Genomic DNA, 15,712 nt, shown 5'->3' with positions numbered 1-15,712 from the left:
GATAAGAAAGCATGACTCATCTATATGTTACTTACAAGAGACCTACCTCACAACAAAAGACTCACATAGGTTGAAAGTGAAGGAATGGAAAAAAATTTTCCAAGCAAAGGGAAAGCAAAAAAGCTGGGGTAACAATACTCATATCTGATGAAACAGATTTCAAAATGAAGGCAATAACTAGAGACAAAGAAGGCCACTACATAATATTGAAAGAATCTATCCAACAGGAAGACATAACCTTGATAAACATATAAGCACCCAATATAGGAGCACCAAAATACATTAAAAATCTTCTGGAGGATTTCCAATGAGTAATCGACAGCAATACAATCATAGCAAGGGACTTCAACACCTTGTTGACACCACTGGATAGACCCTCTAGACAAAAAAATTATCAAGGAAACACAGACTCTAAATGATGCACTAGACCAAAAGGAATTAATAGATATCTACACAGAATTATACCCCAAAACTCCAGAATTCACATTCTTCTCAAGTGCACATGGGACATTCTCAAAAACATACCACATGTTAGGACAAAAACTAAGTCTCTACAAGTTCAAGAAGACTGACGTCATATAAAGCATCTTCTCAGATCACAATGGCATGAAACTAGAAATCAATTGCAACCAGAATATGCAAAGACATTTGAACACATGGAGGCTAAATAGCATGTTATTAAACAATGAATGGGTTACAGAGGAAATCAAGAAATAAATAAAAACGTCCTGAAAACCAATGGAAATGAACACACAACAACGCAAGATCTATGAGCCGCAAAAGCAGTTCTGAGAGGGAAGTTCATAGCACTTCAGGCCTACCTCAAGAAACAAGAAAAATTTCTAATTGACTGTCTAACCTCAGAACCTAAAGAATTAGAAAGCAAACAAAAAGAAAACCCCAGAGCAAGTAGAAGGAAGGAAATAGTAAAGATCAGAGCAGAAATAAATGACATAGAGACCAAAACAACAATTCAAAGGATCAATGAAACAAAGAGCTGGTTTTTAGAAAAGATAAACAGGATGGATGGACCCTTAACTATACTCACCAAGAAACAAAGAGAGAGATCCCAAATACACAAAATCAGAAATGAAAGAGGAGAAGTAACAACCGACACCACAGAAATACAAAATATCGTTAACAGCTACTATGTACACCTATATGGCAACAAATTCAACAATCTAAGTGAAATGGACAAATTTCTAGAAACACACAGTCTCCCAAAACTGGACCGGGAAGACATAGAAAACTTGAACAGACCAATAACAACTAAGCAAATTGAAGAGGTAATCAAGACTTTCCCAGTAAACAAAAGCCCAGGCCCAGATGGCCTCACAGGGGAGTTTTACCGAACATTCAAAAAAGAACTAACACCCATTCTCCTCAAACTAATTCAAAAAGAAGAAAGACTTCCAAACTCATTCTATGAGGCCAGCATAATTCTAATTCCAAAACCAGAAAAAGACACAGTAAAGAAAGAAAACTACAGGCCAATATACCTGATGAACATAGATGCCAAAATGCAGCACAAAATAATAGCAAATCAGATCCAGCAATACATCAAAAAAATTATTCATCATGACCAAGTGAGATTCATTCCAAGAATGCAAGGCTGGTACAATATTCGCAAATCAATAAATGTGATACACCACATAAACCAAATGAAGAATAAAAACCTCTTGATCATATCAATAGATGCTGAAAAAGCATTCAACAAAATCCAGCATCCATTTCTGATAAAAACACTCAGCAATGTAAGAATAGAGGGATCGCATCTCGACATAATAAAGGCCATATATGAAATACCTACAGTCAACATCATACTCAATGGGCAGAAACTAAAGACATTTTCATAAAGAACAGGAACAAGACAAGTATGTCCACTTTCGCCACTCTTATTTAACATAGTACTGGAAGTCTTAGCCACAGCAATCAGACATGAGGAAAAAATAAAAGGGCTCCAAATTGGAAAGGAGGAAGTGAAACTGTCATTATTTGCAGATGAGATGATATTATACATAGTAAATCCTAAAGACTCCATCAAAAATCTACTAGACTTAATAAATGAATTTGGCAAAGTAGCAGGATACAAAATTAATGTCAAGAAATCAATGGCATTCTTATATACCAATGATGAACTCACAGAAAGAGAAACTGAAAAAACAACCCCATTTACCACTGCAGCAAACAAATTAAGATACCTAGTAATAAACTTAACCAAAGAAGTAAAGGACCTATTTGCAGAAAACTACAGGACATGGAAAACAGAAATAGAGGAAGATATAAAAAAGTGGAAGCACATACCTTGTTCATGGATTGGAAGAATTAACATCATTAAAATGTCCATACTACCGAAAGCAATCTATAGATTCAATGCAATCATTATCAAAATACCAATGACATATTTCACAAAACTGGAACAAATACTTCAAAAGTTCATATGGAACCAAAAAAGTCGCCGAATAGCCACAGCAATTATGAAAAAAAAGGACAAAGTAGGTGGGATCACAATACCAGATATCAGGCTATACTACAAAGCCACTGTAATCAAAACAGCCTGGTACAGGCACAAGAACAGGCATATAGACCTGTGGAACAGAACTGAGAACTCAGAAATGGACCCAAGGCAATATGCTCAATTAATATTTGTCAAAGGTGGCAAGAGCATACAGTGGAGTAAAGACAGCCTCTTTAATAAATGGTGCTGGGAAAATTGGACAGCTACATGCAGAAAAATGAAACTAGACCATCAACTTACACCCTACACAAGAATAAAATCAAAATGGATCAAAGACTTAAATGTGACCCGTGAATCCATAAAAATTCTAGAAGAAAATGTAGGCAACAAAATTTCGGACATCATACGGAGCAGAATTTTTACTGATACATCACCTAAGGAAACAGAAACAAAGGGAAAAATGAACACATGGGACCACATCAATCTCAAAAGCTTCAGCACAGCAAAAGATACAATCATCAAAATGGAAAGGCAACCCACTGTTTAGGAGAACATCATTGCCAATGATATATCAGATAAGGGATTAATTTCCAATATATAGAGTGCTCATTCAACTCAACAAAGGGAAGACAAAGAACCCAACTAAAAAATGGGCAGAGGAGCTGAATAGACACCTCTCCAAACAGGACATACCAATGGCCAAGAGACCTATGAAGAAATGCTCAACATCATTAATAATCAGAGAGATGGAAATTAAAACAACAATGAGGTATCACCTCACACCTGTCAGAACGGCTGCCATCAACAAATCATCAAACCACAAGTGTTGGCGAGGGTGTTGAGAAAAGGGAACTCTAGTACACTGCTGGTGGGAATGCAGACTGGTGCAGCCACTATGGAAAACACTATGATGTTACCTCAAAAAATTAAAAATTGAACTTCCATTTGACCTAGTGATCCCATTTCTAGGAATATACCCTAAGAAGCCTGAAACTCCAATCAGAAAGAATATATGTACCCTTATGTTCATAGCAGCACTATTTACAATAGCTAAGATCTGGAAACAGCCCAAATTTTCATCAGTAGACGAATGGATAAAAAAGCAGAGGTACATATACACAACGGAGTGCTATGCAGCTGTAAGAAAGAAAGATCTCTTATCCTTTGAAACGACATGGAGGGACCTGGAAAGTATTATCCTAAGCGAAATATGCCAAGCAGAAAAAGACAAATATCACATGATCTCACTCATATACGGAATATAGTGAACATAACAGTTTGAGGAATACGGTAGACCCAGAAACATGGAAGTAGGGCACAGACTGACATCTGTCAGAAGAGGGGGTGGGGGGGTGGTAAGAGATAAATCATCGAACTTATATGCATATATGCATAACCAATGGACATGGACAATAAAGCTCGGGATGGGGTGGGGGGTGGGATGGGTAGGAGAGTGTCAATGGGGTAAGAAAGAAGAAACATCTGTAACAAAAAAAAATTAAAAATTAAAAAAAAAATCTATGGTACATACACAAGGGAGTACTATGCAGCTGTAAGAAAGAAGGATCTCTTATCCTTTGAGACGACATGGAGGGACCTGAAGCGTATTATCCTAAGTGAAACAAGCCAAGCAGAGAAAGACAAATATCAGACTTCCGGTCAAGATGGCGGGTAGGTAAACGCGGTATCGTTATCGTCCCACAACCACATCAAAGTTACAACTAAACTACAGAACAGCCATCATTCAAAACTGCCTGAAATCAAGCTGAATGGAAGTCCTACAACTACGGAATTAAAGCAGCTACACCCAGACTGGTAGGAGAGGCGGCGGCGCGAAGGGCTGGTCCCACACCCAAGTTTGGCGGATAAAAATCAGGAGGACACCTCGGCTGGGAAGGTCCTCCCTGAGGACTGAGGGGTCCCTGTCCCACACCAGGTGCCCCGCTCAGGGTTCCAGTGCCAGGACGAGAATCCCCATAACTTCTGGCTGGAAAAAACAGCAGGAACTGACGCTCAGGGAAGCTGAAGCGGCTGGAGCCCCAGGCAGCTCCTTAAAGGGCCCACGCACGCAAACTTATCGGACTCTCTCCCTCTAAGCTTGGAGGGCAGGCAGCTCGAGGGGCACCAGAGACATACAGGGAAGAACTGAGCTGTTTGGCACTGGAGTGAGGGCTAGAGAGGGGGCTTCGTCCTGGACAAACGTGCTGTCAGAGGCCTTTGTTCCTTTGGTGAGCCCTTCCCTGGGGCGGCAGACAGAAACCATATCTGGGACCCCAGCAACCTGTCTCACACTGGTGGCCCCGCCCTGCCCCACCCAACTTTCAGGTCCACCCAAGCTGTTGCCACTTGCTTAACCATAGGATTGTCCTGTCTTGGATCCTGCTTCAGGTTTTTCCTAAATTCTTTCAAATGAGCAGCATCTGGTCTCAGATAGCCCCATACCTCTCGTTAAGTAATACACAGAAACAAACACAGGGAGGCAGCCAAAATGAGGAGACAAAGAAACAGGTCCCAAAGGAAAGAACATAACAAAACCCTAAGAACAGAACTAAGTGAAATGGAGATAAGCAACATAACAGATGCTGAATTCAAAATACTGCTTATAAGGATGCTCAGTGAACTTAGTGAGGGCCGCAAGAGCATAAAAAAGGACCAGTCAGAAATGATGGAGGCACAGTCAGAATTGAAGGAGGCATGAACTGAAATAAAAAATAATTTACACAGATTCAACAGTAGAGTACATAAATCCAAGAAGCAAACCATCGATTTGGAATATAAGGAAGCAAAAAATGCCCAATCAGAACAGCAAAAAGAAAAAAGAATCCAAAAAAATGAGGATAGTGTAAAGAGCCTCTGGGACAACTTCAAGCATGCCAACATTCGCATCTTGGGGTGCCAGAAGGAGAGGAGAGAGAGAACAAGAAATTGAAAACCTGTTTGAAACAGTAATGGCAGAAAACTTTCCTAACTTGGTGAAGGAAACAGACATACAAGTCCAGGAATCACAGTGAGCCCCCAAACAAGATGAACCCCAAGAGGCCCACACCAAGACACATCATCATCAAAATGCAAAAGGTTCAAGACAAAGACAGAATCTTAAAAGCAGCAAGAGAAAGGCAGCTAGTTTGTGTATATTCAAGGGAGTTCCCATTAGGCTGTCAGCTGATTTCTCAAAAGAAACTTTGCAGGCCAGAAGGGAGTGGCAGCAAATATTCAGAGTGATGAAAAGCAAGAACCTACAACCAAGATTACTCTATCCTCCAAAGCTGTCATTTAGAATCGATGGACATATAAAGAGTTTCCCAGACAAGAAAAAGTTAAAGGAGTTCATCACCACCAAACCGTTATTATATGAAATGATGAAGGGTCTTTTTGAAGAAAAAGATAAAATATATGAACAAACAAAATGGCAATGAATACATATCTATCCACAATGGAATCTACAAACAAAATGAACAGGTAGAACAGAAACATTCTCATAGATACAGAGAACATTTTGTTGGTTGCCATTTGGGAGGGGGGTTGGGGGAATGGGTGAAAAAGGTGAAGAGATTAAGAAGTACAAATTCATTGCTAGACTGACAAACCTCAAAGGGAAAGGGGTTGGGGGGGTGGGAAGAAATAAACCAAAGAACTTATATGCATAACCAATGGACACAGACAATAGTGTGGGAAAAGGCAGGAGGGGGGTGGGAGTAGGGAGGAGGGGGTCAATGGGGGAAAATGTGGAACATCTGTAATACATTTTATATTCAACAATAAAAATTTTTTAAAGAGAAAAAGAAAGACAAATATCATATGATCTTATTTATTTGTGGAATATAATGAACATAACAGTCTGAGAAATTGGATAGACCCAGAGACGTGGAAGTAGGGTACAGACTGACAACCCTCAGAAGAGGGTGTGGTGGGGAAAGGGAAGAGATAAACCACAGAACTTATATGCATGTACGCATAACCGATGGACATGGACAACAAAGCCGAGTATGGGTTGGGGGGATGGGGAGGAGGGTGTCAATGGGGAAAAAACGGAGAAACATCTGCAACAAAAATAAATTAATAAAAATTATTAAAAATAAATAAAATAAAATGAAAGCCAAGCCCCACTGGTGTGGCTCAGTGGTTGAGTGTTGACCCATGCACCAAGCGGTCGCTGGTTTGATGCCTGGTCAGGGTACATGCCCAGGTTTTGAGCCAAATCCCCATGGGGTGTGTACAGGAGGTGGCCAATTGATGTTCTCTCTCATCAATGTTTCCCTCTTTCCCTCTCCCTTCCTTTCTCTCTAAAATCAATAAAGAAAAAAAATTAAAATGAAAGCCAAATTACACAACTTCATCTGCTTGAAACCTTCTTATGGTTTTTCCATATCACTCAGAATATAATCCAAAGTCTACAATATCTTGCAAGGCCCTGGGTGACTTAGCTCTCCATTGCCTCTCAGATCACAGCTTTTGTCTTTTCTCCCACTTCAGCCACATTGCTCTGTCCCAAGCTCAGCACCTACAGTAGGTGTTAAATATATGTATTTTAGCTGAATAAGTGAACTTCTGTATATCCATAAGAAAAACACAGTCCAATAGAAAAAGTTAAGTTGAAAATGCCCATACACATGACCCAGAAATTCTTATTCTGCAGCCTGAAGGAATCATAACATATGTGCTCAAGGAGACATGTATAAAAAAATTCAAGGCAGCATTTTAAAAATTATATAAAAGTGGGAACAATCCAACTGTTCCTCAAAGGGCAAATAGATATGTAAACTGTATTTCATTCATAAAGTGGAATTCTATGGAAGTTAAAAAGAATGAACTACATCTATAGTTATAATGTGCATAAGTGCCCAAATGTAAGGTTGCGTGAAAAAGGTTGCAAATGAATATACACAAATGTACAAATTACATACATCTAAGATCACAAAATTATAGGTCATTTGTGGATATATACATTTATAGTTAAAGTTCTTTAAATATCATGAGAAGTGGCCCTGGCTGGATAGCTCAGTTGTTTAGAGTGTCATCACAATATACCAAGGTTGTGGGTTCAATCTGGGTCAGGACACATACAAGAAGTAAGCAATGAATGCATAAATAAGTAGAACAAATCAATGTTTTTCTCTCTCTCCAATCAATAAATACAATTATTTTTTAAAAAAATGAATAAGAAGCCTGGTCAGTGTGGCTCCGTGGTTGAGTGTCAACCCATGCACCAGGAGGTCACCAGTTCGATTCTCGGTCAGGGCACATGCCCAGGTTGTGGGCCAAATCCCCAGTGGGGGGGCATGCAGGAGGTAGCTGATTGATGTTCTCTCTCATCGATATTTCTCTCTCTCTTTCCCTCTCTCTTCTTCTCTCTGAAATCAATAAAGAAAAAAAATTTTTTTAATGGATACGAAGCATATACACCAACTCCAGAATAGACATTTCCCCTGAAAAGTGTGGGCAGAATAAAGAAAAGAGGGTTGAAATTAACTGCAGCTATTTTTTTTTTTAAGAAGAGAGAGAAATATTAACATTTAATCTAGATGTCACGTATAGTTTATATATTTTTCTGTATGTTTGAAATGTTCCCCAGTTTATTTTTTAAAACCATCCTATTTTGACTATCACAAAATTCCAAACATGCTTAATAAAATACTTGGCAATATTAATGAAACCGAATAAAATTTAAAGTGAAATGACAGTCCAATTAAGCATAATTAGCAAGAATGCAAATGAAGAAAATATTTGAAAAATATAATAATGCCACCTGCAGGAAAAGAGCTACAACTTTTTTGAAAAGATAATGATAAAATATTTAAAATCACGTCTGTAGAATTATTAAACTATCAGTAGGCTAGGAGCATTTTTTTCAACAGTTCTGTCCACACCTTCTAGAACTAAAGCTGGTCCCCCATTATAAGCTCTAGCTTGATTTTGGAGAAGAAGAAAAAAAAGACACTAGATGAGTGGATGGTACCAGGAGTAAGGGAGAATTGCTATCTAAGTATAAAGTTAAGATTAAAAATAACCAGTAGAATACTTTGTATAATACCTCATTGTTTAAATATTATTTTTAATAAATTAGTTAATAATTAACTAGTTAAATAATTATTTTAATAATTCATTTAAATAAATTAGTTCCCAACACGGCACTCAGAAGGCAGTGCTCAGGCTCTGATGTCAGCCTCTCCAGGCCCAAATCCTGGCTTTACTACCTACTATAAGAGGAACCTTGAGACTTTCATTGCTGATTCATCTGTCAATCTAATCACCATTCCTTTGAAGGTCATCAGTCTTTTTTCTCTGACTGTGTTTAAGAAATTCTCTTTTTTCCCTTTGTGTTTTTCACTTTCTTTATTATGTGATTAGATATTAATCAGATATTTTTATTTATACCATTTGAAGCATACTGGACTTCCCAATTTGTGAATTGATGACATTCATCAGTTTGGAAAAATAAACTATCCTCCTCTCCTTCTGGAAGTCCAGTTAACCTAGGTTGGAATTCTTTTTTATCCTCATTGTACCTTCATCTTCCTTTCATATTTTTTTTATCTCTTAAACTCTCAAAGATTCCTTCTTGATAATTACTTCTATCTTCTAACTCACTAATTCTTTTCTCAGCTGTTTAATCTACTGTTTACCCCATTAATTTCTATTTGTATAAGGTTTGTTTTTTGTTTGTTTTTTACCAAATATGGTTGGACTTTTATTAATAGCCTCCTGCCCTTTATTTAACCTGAAAACATTTAATATTCTATCTCCAGTAATTCCAATGCCTGAAGCCTTTTCTGGTGTGCTTCTTCTGTCTCATTTCAACTGGCTGTCACTTATGGTGCCTTTTTTCTCCATGGGTTTGTCATTTTTCTGAATGTAAGCTTTATTTCTTAGAACTTCAGCTGTGGGAATTCTTTGCGAACTAGGTGGAAGGTGGATTCCTGTAGATGGAACTGGCATTTGTTATTTGCCTAAAATCCCTTTAAACTAAATTCTCAATTTGAGATGTTTTGAGCCATCCATGTCATATGCATTTGGGTTTTAGCCTATATGTGGGTTAGCCTGTGAATATCAGTTATCTGGAGACATTTGTATTTCCCTTGTTGGTCATTAAAAAGTTCAAGTAATACAATTCCTTTTAGTATGTGAAGATGGTAATAGAGTTTTACTTATTTCCCGTTACCATTTATCATGAAGGCCTAGCTCTTTGGAGTTCCTAATTCATTGGAGGGTGGGGGTGGGGGGAGCAGAAGGGAAGATCTAGTATTACACTTCTAACTTGGGAGAGTCTTCGCTTTGTCTTTCTTCTCTTCAATAGCAAAGCCAAGAAAACCTAAATTCAAATTGCTGGGTAGCAAATGCCCTCAAGGCAAAAATCTGCTTCAGGGCTTGTTTAAAAGGGTCCCACTTATATTTTGTTTTTGGCCTCTGGGTATGCATCACTAACTTACATTTTAAATAATTTTTACATTTTTATTATATCCAGTATATTTAGTGTTTTCAGCTGGAGAGCCAGTCATGTCACCTTTTAGAAATCATATTTATTTCTAATGCTATTAATAGGAACAGAACACTAGTCAGTCAGTTCTGGCCTTAACAAATATTTATTGAGCAAGTATTAAGCACCAGACAGTAGTATAGGTTCTTGAGATTCAGCAATGAAGGTGGGGGAAACCCTTATCCTCAAGGATTAGATTCTAGTGAACAAATGAAAGTATCTTGTGGCTATGAAGAAAAATAAACATGGTAAGGGTGATAGGTGGTAACAAAGTAACAGAATTATTCTAAATGGGGTAGTCAGGGAAGGCCTCTCCACAAATAAAGTGGTATTTGAGCAGAGGCCTTAAGAAAGTAACAGAACAACTTAAGTGGACTTCTTGGGAAGAACTCCCCAAGCTGAGGGAAGAACAAGTGTAAAGACTCTGCTGTAGGCATGTCCTTGTTGAGTTTAAGAACAGAAAAGGAGCCAATGTTCACCATGAAAGTAGAGTAAGCAAAAGGGAGGACAGTAGAAGATGAGATGAAATAGACAGCAGCATGCCAGGTCATTTAGGACCTTGATGCCATGGTAAGGACTGTGGGTTTTACTCTGAGAAGGGAAGCATTATAGGTTTTGAGTAAAGGAGTGCAGTCTTCAGTATTTTTTTTTCCATGCCCTTGACTGGGAATTGAACCTGCAACCATGTGCATGGGCCGACACTAACCATGGAGCAACACTGGCCAGTGCAACCATTTAATTTTTTTTTTCCTTTTGTGGTACATGCCCCTAGCAGGAACCGAACCCGGGACTCTCTGGTCCACAGGCCGATGCTCAATCCTTGAGCCAAACTGGCCAGGGCAATTTTAAACGTATGTTTATTGTTGAAAGTATTACAGATATCCCTCCTTTTCCCTTCATTGCCCCCCCCCCCCCCCCCGCCGCCTTCACCACTGCAGTATTTGTGTCAATTGGTTATGCATCTATGCATACAAATTCTTTGGTTTATCACTTCCTGCCCCTGCCCCTTCCCTCTGAGGTTTGCCAGTCTGTTCCCTGCTTCCATGTCTCTGGATCTATTTTATTCATTAGATTCTACATATAAGTGAGATCATGTGATACTTGTCTTTCTCTGACTGGCTTATTTTGCTTAGCTTAATAATCTCCAGGTCCATCCATGCTTTCACAAAGTGTAAGAGGTCCTTCTTTATTAGTGCCAAGTAGTATTCCATTGTGTATATGTACCATACCTTTTTTATCCACTCATCTACTAATGAATACTTGGGCTGTTTCCATATTTTGGCTATTGTAAATAGCACTGCTATAAACATAGGGATGCATATATTCTTTCTGATTGGTGTTTTAGGCTTCTTAGAATATATTCTTAAAAGTGGGATCACTGGGTCAAATGGAAGTTCCTTGTTGTTTTTTTTTTTAGAAAACTCCATACTGTTTTCCATAGTGGCAGCACCAGTCTGCATTCCCACCAACAGTGTACTAGAGTCCCCTTTTCTCCACACCCTCGCCAGCATTTGTTGTTTGATGATTTGTTGATGGCGGACATTCTGACAGGTGCAAGGTGATACCTCATAGTCGATTTAATTTGCATCTTTCTGGTGATAGATAGTATTTTGATAGTATACCTCTAGAGGCTGTCTGGAGAATAGATAGCAGGGAAGCAAGAATGGAAGCAGAAACTGTTTTTGAGGTTGTAAAAGTAGGTGCAAATCTTGGACCAGGATAGCAGCATTGGAGGCAATGAGAAGTGGTTGAATTTTAGAGGAAAAGCCAAAAAAATTTGCTAATGGATTGGGGATTGCATGTTGGGGGGGGGGGGGGAGAGGACTCAAGGATGACTCCAAGGGTTGTGACCTGAGAAGCTGGAAAAGTGGAGTTGCCATTTGCCGTTAGCTGAACTGGGAAGAATGCAGGAGGAGCAAGTTTCTGGAGACAAGCAGGAATTCAGTCTGAACATGTGAAGTTTGAGATACCTCTAAATGTCTGTAATGATTAATTTTGTGTGTCCACTGGAGGGTGTTTTTTAAATGAGATTCACATTTAAATTGGTGAACTTTACATAAAGGAGACTGCCTTACATGTGTGGATAAGCCTCATCCCATCAGTTCAAATCCTGAATACAAAACAAAAAACTACCTCCCCAAGCAAGAAGGAATTCTCCAGCAGACTATTTTCAGACTCACCTGTACCATCAGCACTCCAGGGTCTCCAGCCTGCCAGCCCCACTGCAAAATTTAGATTTCTCAGGCTCCATAATCAAGTGAGCTAATTCCTTATAGTAATTCGGTCTCTCCTTCTCTTTTTCCACCCTCCCTCCCATCTCTCTCTCTCTTTCTCTCTCTCTCTCTCTCTCTCTCTCTCTCTCTCTCTCTGACTAAATCAAATCCAAATAGAAACAGTGAGAAGCAGCTGGATACATAAATCTGGAATTCAAGGGTGAGGTCTACATACCTAAATGTTTAGCACATTAACAGTCGAACAGTATCTAAGAGATGAGACCAGAGAATAAGGAGATATGGAGAAGAAAAATGATCCCAGGTCTCAGTCTTGTGAAACTCTATTGTTTAGAAACTGGGACTATGAGAAAGAACTAGAAAAATATTGAAGGAACAGCCAGTGAGGTAGGGTGAGAATGAAGTGTGAGTGTATTCCCAGCAAACAAGTGAAGAACGTGTTAAAAAGAGGGACTGACTAATCATCTGTGTTAAATTATACTGACAATGTGAAAAGTGAGACATTACCAATATGTCATTTTCTAAGGAGATACCTGCTGTAATGATCAATGCTGCAACTCAACAGAAACTATCATAAAGCTGCTCAGTGAACTCTAATTCACATCTTCCTACAAAAGAAACCCTGGATCCCAATGCCTCATAGCTCTTGCACTATTCCCACAATACACCTTTACATGATCTCTAGACATCAATGGATGATGAGTTGGGAATTCTGACTTGTATTTCTCAAGATATACCTTTGACTCACTAACAGTTACATAAAATTTTATTGCAACATATATGCATACATTTGCTCAATAAAATTAAGTGCCTATCTTATTCCTCACATTGTGGTAGCCACTGGAGGTGATGTGGTGAGAGAAACAGTCTTGACTTTCAAGTAGTGCACACATGGAGACCAAAACAATTACTGAATACTATGAGAAATGTACTAGATACTGTGGGGGAAACACAGGAGAGGCACAGACTTGGAGAAAGTGGGAGACAATGAAAGGTATGAAATAAGGGAGTAACGATGATAACGCTGCCAGATTAGAGAGAAAGAAGAAAGGTGGCAGGAAGGATGCTGCTATGGCAATAAGGAAGATAAAAATGGTGAGTGTCTGTAACAAGGCAATGGAGCTGGGAAGAAGAAAGGAGACAACCAGAAGGTAGAATGAATGGACATAGTGACTGATAGGGGATCAGGGAGAAAGAGAAGTCTAGTCTAGTTTACCAGGTAGATACTGACACCACAAGCATAACAGATTTGGGAGACTGAAAAGGGAGGAGGTGATGACTTTGTGACTCTGTTGAGTTTGAGGTATAAAATATCTAAGTGGGGATGTTCAGTAGTCAACTGGATGCAAGTTTTGGGACTCTAGAAAGGAGGTGGATTAAATATAAACATTTGGGATTAATCAGACTATAGTTGGGTGGATTCTGATTGTACAGATGAGTGTGTAGACTGAGAAGAGAGGAGGGCAGAAGACAGAATTCTGAAAAATTCTAATACTGAAGCCATAGCTAGAGAATCAGAAAGATGCCATGAACAAGTGGGTATAGAGACAGGAAGCAAAGGCAAGAAAAAAGCAATATCAAAGCCATCAACAGAAGGAAGTTTCTGAAAGAGAAAGAAGTCAGTGGTGTCCCATGCCATAGAAAAGTCAAGAATGGAAATTTACTCCCCAGGCTTACATGAAGAGAATAATCTCACCATAAATCGCCTAGCAAATCAGTAATCTAAGGTTCCTGGCATGTATTTATTGCTATAATCAGATAACCATATTCTTTTTCTGTACGTTGTAGGCTTTTTATTGTTGTTTATTAAAAATAGTCCCATAAGCAAATCTATGATTATTTCAAAATAAAAAGCTTTAAAAAACAGTCTCAGCCAGTTTGGCTCAGCAGTTAGAGCATCGGCCTGCGGACCAGAGAGTCCCGGGTTCATTCCCACTAAGGGCACGCACCTTGGTTGCAGTTTGTCCCCGCCCTGGTTGGGGTCGTGTGGGTGGTAACCACTCGATGTGTCTCTCTCACATCAATGTTTCTCTCTCTCTCTTCCCCTGCTCTATCTGAAGAAAGAAAAAAAAAAAAGTCTCATAATATGATGCTTTTAAAGAGATGTGAAAATGTTTACATTTTTTCAGTAAGCCTCACATGACCTAAAGCAGGGCTCAGAAACGTAAATATTCACAGGAGCCAGGCAAATAAAATGAATGGGTAAAGATATTCGAGTAGGAACAACAGAAAAAAAGCCTGAAGAACACATCCTTTCTAAAAAGAGCAGCCACAGCCAATTCCCACTACATGAATACATGGGCGTTGTTCCATGACAGAGAGGTCCCGGTTGGATTCCTGGTCAGAGCACATGTTTGGGTTGCCGGCTGGATCTCCAGTAGCAGGCATGCAGGAGGCAGCTGATTTATGTTTCTCTGTCATCAATGTTTCTATCTCCCTCTCCCTTCCTCTCTCTCTAAAAAAATCAATAAAAACATATTTTAAAAATAAATAAATAAATAAGTAAAAGTAGCCAATTGGTTTAAATGTTTTTTAAAATGCTTTACAAACTAGCCCTGGCCGGTGTGGCTCAGCGGTTGGAGCGTTGGCCTGCAGTTTGGAGAGAATCTGGTTCGGTTCCCCTAAGGGCACGTACCTCGGTTGCAGTTTTTCCCCCGGCCCTGGTTAGGTCGTGTGGGTGGCAACCACTCAATGTGTCCCTTTCACGTCAATGTTTCTCTCTCTCTCCCCCCCTCCCACTCTATCTGAACAAAATATTGAAAAAATGTCCTCGGGTGAGGATAAAAAATTAAAATGCTTTGCAAATTTAACATTTCAATAGGTCCCAGGTGGCTCACGGACTATGAGTTTCTTACCTTTGCCTTAAAGTATGCATAATACAGCATTTTAATCTTACACCTTGAGGGAAATTAAGTGGCTAATGATAAAGGCTCATATGCAGTAAGAGAGCCAGATCTAGAATCCAGTTCTTATTTTAAAACTAGTATTTTCTTTGCTGTGATTCTATAATTTCTTTATCTAACAAATGAAATATACACCCAGGTTAGTCAGACATGCAAGTTAACAATCACAATATGCTGTAGTAATTTCAGGAAAGATGGCATAAGCTTCACATTTAATTAATCCAGATGCTCTGGTTCTTCTGACATGTTTTTAGGTAGACACTCCAGAAAATAAATTACTGATGATTAATCAATTGTTTATGCTTCACAAATTCTGCTTTAAATGTATAGAACACAATTGTAAGCGATCTTTAAGCAAAATTATAATTATCGCAGGGCTGATAGAAAACTGGACGTCAATTTTGAGCCTTTATTTAGTTGTAATAGAGACTATACCTATCCATTCATTCAACATATACTGTGAATTTACAAATTCCTGTTAAGTAATGACAGAATGCAAGCTAACAGAAGGGTGAGGATACACATTTAAATTATTTCAATGAATGAAGCATGGAGGTAAGTGTTACTGCAGTGCAGGAGAATGAAGCTAGTGTAGCTAATTATCTGATATTAACAGCCCTCTGAAGGAGGTATTATCACACTGATT

General features: G+C 38.9%; 1 protein-coding gene across 1 annotated transcript in view; it reads right to left on the bottom strand.

Annotated features, from left to right (window-relative positions):
• CDNF (cerebral dopamine neurotrophic factor) overlaps nt 1-15,712 on the bottom strand; it is a 46,572-nt gene that overhangs the window by 30,086 nt on the left and 774 nt on the right. The window lies entirely within an intron of this gene.

This window comes from Molossus molossus, unplaced genomic scaffold, assembly GCF_014108415.1.
Source record: "Molossus molossus isolate mMolMol1 unplaced genomic scaffold, mMolMol1.p scaffold_m16_p_32, whole genome shotgun sequence".
Taxonomy (NCBI): Eukaryota; Metazoa; Chordata; class Mammalia; order Chiroptera; family Molossidae; genus Molossus; species Molossus molossus.
This window is presented reverse-complemented; position numbering and strand designations above follow the sequence as displayed.